We start from the raw sequence: 6010 nt of genomic DNA, 5'->3' as shown, positions 1-6010 counted from the left end.
ATTTATAATGTTTTTTTACAAGATAAATTCAATACATAATTGTTAGTAAACCCTACTGAGTCAATACTATTGTAATTATACACTTTTATTTTCCTATTGTAAAACCCAAACAAAAATATGATTATTATTTTATAAACTTAGTCTATGATGTATTTTGTGGTAATTTATTACTAATGATTCTTTTACTTTTAGGTTCTGTCATTTCATAATTAACATTATCACAACCCTGTGGAGTAGTCTTAATTTTGGCTGAAGAGAGTGTGTGTTGTAGGATTATTATTCTTTATTGTTTGCATCCCATGGGTTAGGTCTCATCTCATGTCCCACTCCCATCCAAAATTTTTTCCCCCTTTTCTTTTCTAAGGACATCATGAAAATATATAGATTGATTAAATCGTAGTGCTTCTTTTTAAAAAAGACATGTCACTTTCCTAACATTTTTTTTTTTTTAAATGATTGTATAGTTAGCCGCACAATATTTATTATATTTTTTACAAGCATTACTTTTTGTGGCTGCTGTAAAATTACCCTCACCAGTCATTTCCTGGGTCTCACTTTCACCGGAATTTATTATGTGCCAATAACCATGCCAATAATGTAACATCTGGGAAAAAAAAAAGATAATAAAAGTATTTGGATAGTAAAATTTTTGTATGGTCAATTTTATAATTAATATTACTAAGGTGAAATATAATTATAAGCTAATTAAGTTAGAATATAACGTTAGATATTTTAGAAGAGGACTTCTGAGTTTGTTTAAATAGGAAAAGATTGACAACATATTTAATGTAAGAGCGTAAAATAATTTCATTCATTGTCAGATTTAAATTTTATATGAATTTAAAATATTTTTTTATGCGAATATTTCAGCCAACAGTGAGACTTTCTTTAGGCATGGCCGCATGGGCCTGTTCTGCATAATTTTTCTTAAAGGAATAGTACCGGATTGATGGTGATAAAAAAAGAGAAGAGAAAAAAAAAAAAAAAACGCTTGACAAAAAGCAGGAACACTAACTTCTTTATGATTTATTATTAATTGTTTTACAACAAAAAAATAAAAGATTTATTGTTAATTTGTTTATTGGTTTGGTAGAGGAAGAATAGTATTTCCATAAAAGCTTGTGTCAGAGCTTGCTTTGTGTAATTTGACCTCATGCCGAAAGAAAGTTAGAGGCGGCAGTGGCAAATATATATAATATATATATATATATATATAGAATAATCCCTTGACAAAGCAACGCGCCAACGACGGCTTCCTTCTCATTGGTTTGGTAATTGAGGCGTACAGGGAAGTCAGCAACTGGGAGCATGGTCTAGGCGATGCTTTTGACCCAATATGACAATATGTATCTAAGGCTTTTTTTTAGAGGCATTAGAGGATGTATACAAGGGTTTTTACTTTGAGATAATAAAGGAAAATTATTGGATATTTTTAGTAGTCGTTCTGTTGGCCGGATAACTTTATAATTTATAAGTCATTCTTAAATTATTTGATTATTGAGTAAGTGGTATTTGTGAAATTATTTTAGGTGATATATAAGGATTTTAGAAGAAGTGGTAGGGAGAAGTTTCTTAACCTTATCTTAATTGGTTTTATTTTGCATATTTTAACTACTGAAAATTGTTTATAATTGTTCGAATTTTTATTTCTATTGCATTATTGATTTCAAGTAAAGGATTATTACAAACATATTTCAATATTGAGTATATGATTTTTATATACATGCTTGAATAAGATATATTTTTGTTAGAAACTATGATTCCATATATATGATTATGGACAATCTGACTATAAATTGATTCCGATACCCAGCCTAGTCACAAAGATATAGCGTGACCATAGTCATAAGATTGTTAAGAATGTAAATTATGTTTGAATATTTGAACTATTTTGAGTCCTTAAAACTACATATGTGATTTGGAAAATGTTTAAGTATTTGAACTATTTTGAGTTATTAAAACTGCTTATGTATTTTTGGAACCTATTGTAAGTTATAGCTTTTGATATATGGAAAATTGACTACTTTCTAAACCATCTATGATATATTTGTAAGATTAAAGTATGTAATCTATTTGCAACTTATTATTTTAAGACTATGAAACTTCTTTAGTTATTTTTGAAAACCCATAGTATATTATAACTTTTGAAAACTCATATTACATCTTATTATTTTACAGATCTATTGCTTGATAGAACTTATTAGAATTTTGGTTATTTATTGAGTTGTCAGCTCGCCCCATTTTTCCTCTTCAGTTTCAGATTGTGAAGAATAGCAAGTTTTGAGAGTTTTGATATTATTTTGTGAGCAGGAAAAGAAGCTTAGTGATTTTGGGATTGAATGGTCTTCTAATAGTTTTATATTTATTGGCCAATTGGCATTATGTACATGAGGTTTGGATTTTGTTTCTATTAAATTATTGGAGATCTATTCATAAAGAAATAGTTAAGGTATTTTGGATTTATTTGATTTAATTTTTGAGGATAAATTTTAGTTGCTGAGAATACCTTGCACACTTGTACGGTGTTTACTTTATAAGTGTGCGACGGTTGTCACGTGCCTATCTTTATAATTGGGTTCGGGGCGTGACAATTAATGATAAAGAAATAAATAAAGAAATTTATAAAAAAAATGATAAATAATGTTTATACTCAAGAGCATGGACATGATTTTTGTGATTAGGGCAAAATAACTTACTTAAATCTCACTTTTATCTAAGACCATTGACAATATTTTCATGGATTCTATTAACGGATGTCCTTATAGCATTTTGTTAATAGATCATTTAAAGAAAATTTTGATACTACTTTTATAAGAAATGTAAAAAATTATAATAATAAAAAATCAATTATTTTTTCTTTTTTCTTTTTTCATAAAACTATTAAAAATGTATTTCATAAACATAGGGTATAGATAGTTTTTCTCTATTTTAATTTTTTATAATATATCGACAACGACGTTAATATTGTGTAACTAGCCCTTACGCTACCACTTTCTCAACAAAACAAAAGAAAAAACTTTACGCCACCAAGATATATTGACTGTTGTCCACGTGCTTTTGAACTTTCTATATCCTGAATTAGATACAAAAAGTTTCCAAAAAAAAAAAAAAGTGGATGAGATTAAAAACAAACAAATATGTGAATGAGATTTATCCACTAAGATATACGAAAAAAAAATTCCAGGATCAATCAATTCTACAACATTTTTCGTCTCCTATATACGTGGCTAACTATAAGCAGTAAAAAAGAGAGTAATGTGTTCAGTTGAAATTTGAAAGTGATAAATAACAATTTACAAATTGCTAAAAAATAATATTAAGAGGATAATTATTTACATAATTTTTGTTCTAATTCATGATAAATTATGAGTAGTCGATAAAAAGAAGTGGCAAATGTCATATAATGAGTTGAAGCAAAAATTGTGTAAACAACTGTATACTAGCATTTTTAGGTCCTAAAATAAAATAACTCAAACGAAAAAGGTTGGTGGATGATCTTGTCAATCAATCATATGCATGTATTGAAAGTTCACTCGGATTTCAACCAGACAAAGACAGTGATCTGTATTTGGACAATAATTGACTAGTCTCCATAAACGACACCACTCAACCACTATAAAATTCGGTGTCTGTGGCCTTGCTCAATACACATTCATTCAACCACAATCGACACTCACTAGACAGACTCACTACAAACACTTCGCTGAGCAAAAATCATGGCAGCTACTGATCATATTGCCGCTACTCCCACCTATGACCTTGCGAAAGAGTTCAAGGAATTTGAAGAATCCAAGATGGGTGTAAAGGGCCTCGCTGAATCTGGCATTACCTCAATACCCAACATGTTCATTCACCCACCTGAGGTTCTCTCCACTCTCAAAAAATCCACCTCTCACACCAAAAAAGCCATACCTTTAATCGACCTTTCCAACTTCAACGTCCCCACCAAACGACACCAACTTGTGGAGCAAATCAGAGAGGCCACTTCCTCATGGGGCTTCTTCCAAGTCATCAACCACGGGTACCTTTGTCAGTCCTAAACGAAATCATGGACGCAATCAAAGCCTTCCATGACCAACCCCACGAGGTCAAGGCCAAACTCTATAACCGTGACAACGATAAGCAAGGGTTATGTACCAGAGCAACTATGACTTGTACCGAGCCAAAGTTGCAACCTGGCATGACTCGCTCACGATTTGGACGGCCCCAGAGGAAAAGCGCGGAAAGGAGGAGGATATTCCAGAGATTTGTAAGAAAGAGATGGCTGCATGGGAATCGCATTCATCAAAGGTAGCTGAGATTTTGTTGGAGTTACTGTCAGAAGGGTTGGGTGTGGAGGCTGAGAGGTTTAAGAAGTTGGGGTTTTTTGATGCTAGGCTGCTTGTTGGACACTGCTATCCGTATTGTCCACAGCCAGATCTGACGGTGGGGCTAAAACCTCACACAGATTCAGGGTTCACAGTGTTGTTGCAGAACCAAGTGGGAGGGTTGCAAGTGAAGCAGTGTGATGAGTGGGTGGATGTAGAGCCTATCCCTGGAGCATTGACCATCAACATCGGTGACATCATTCAGGTATAAATATTTTCTTTTTCCTTATAAAATACTTTGGATTAGAGTATAAACTAGTTTTTAACCATTTTTTTATCCTAGGTTTTGTGGATATCTAAAGTTAAAACAATCATGTGTTTATAATAAGAAAATTTTCTTCAAATCCCTTAATTTAAAATCCTCAAATTCAAACCTCAAAATTTTGTTCATTGGATACAATAAAAACACTTGCATCACTTGGTTTTTGTTTTGTGATGTTCTCTGCACACATGATAAAAAGTTTTGTCATTGGGCTCACTAATTTTTTATTTAATTATTTTCTAACAGGTAATTTCAAATGACAATTACGTAAGCGTGGAACATCGTGTTTTGGCTAAGGCATCTAAGGAGCCACGTATCTCAGCTGTGGCATTTTTCAACATGAACACTAATGCGGGTTTTGAACCATTACCAGAATTATTGTCATCTGATAAACCAGCTATTTACCGCAAATCCACGATGACGGAATTCCTTGAAAGTTTTTATAGTAAGGGATTGGATTGCAAGTCCTTCCTTAAAAAAATCAAGATTGTGAATTGAGACTACTAAAAAAAAATGCAGTGACAATAAAGTTAACATGATACATGTTACTTATTTCCGTACCTATGTGAGTGGAATGGAGTGACCCATTACTTGCCTAAGAATGTACTTTGCTTAAGGCATAATAAATGAGGCAAACTATATGTACTTTGCTTCAAGCTAAATTGCTTCCTCACTCCAAATAGAATTCATGCTAATAGCCATTTAGGCTATATTTTGTTTCACAAATTTTTTTTTCTTGAACCAATTTTCAATATGAGGGTACCTCTTCCGAATAAACATTAATCTTATACCTTTCTTATTTGGGAAAGGTATAAGATGCCACAGATATGGGAGGTTTTGCATTATTGATGCGAATCATTAAGGCAGAAGAGCATAAAAAAGTGTGTTTAACATGTTAATAAAAAAACAAAGAATGGTAGCCGTGGGCTGGGTATGGCTGGTAATGTTTAGTTCATGGTACAATTAGAGCTTGAATAACGGGTTTTTATTGGGTTTTTAAATTTGGGTAATCTTTGAATTGTAGATGGATATTAAGATTGTCATCCTAATTTTGATGGCTCTCACTAGTCACTATTATATAAGGGTAATTAACTAATTATTAGGTACTTTTTGAGTACGGTAATGTGTTCCCAGTTTCATATTTATAGTAAACTCTACTAATTCAACTATCAAGCAACCAAGGTTGAGTATTAAATTTAAACACTTTATGAATACATAAACTCACACCGTAAAGTATCCATCAATATAATCTTCACTATATAAAAAATCCAAGCATGTAGATTCTTCCAAAAAAAAAAAAAAATCCATGTAAATGGAATAAAGATCATCTTGGTTTCTTCCCCATAACAAAGCCAAATCTCACTAAACAAGAAATCAAGTC

At 31.8% G+C, this 6010-nt stretch overlaps 1 pseudogene; it reads left to right on the top strand.

Annotated features, from left to right (window-relative positions):
- The first annotated feature begins 3634 nt into the window (after nucleotides 1–3634).
- LOC112010041 (1-aminocyclopropane-1-carboxylate oxidase homolog 6-like) lies at nucleotides 3635–5355 on the top strand (annotated as a pseudogene).
- The last annotated feature ends 655 nt before the right edge of the window (nucleotides 5356–6010 follow it).

The sequence above is a fragment of the Quercus suber genome, unplaced genomic scaffold (assembly GCF_002906115.3).
Source record: "Quercus suber isolate HL8 unplaced genomic scaffold, Cork oak 2.0 scaffold_64, whole genome shotgun sequence".
In the NCBI taxonomy this organism is placed as follows: domain Eukaryota; kingdom Viridiplantae; phylum Streptophyta; class Magnoliopsida; order Fagales; family Fagaceae; genus Quercus; species Quercus suber.
Note: the sequence above shows the minus strand (reverse complement) of the source record. Positions and strands in the feature narration are given on the sequence as shown.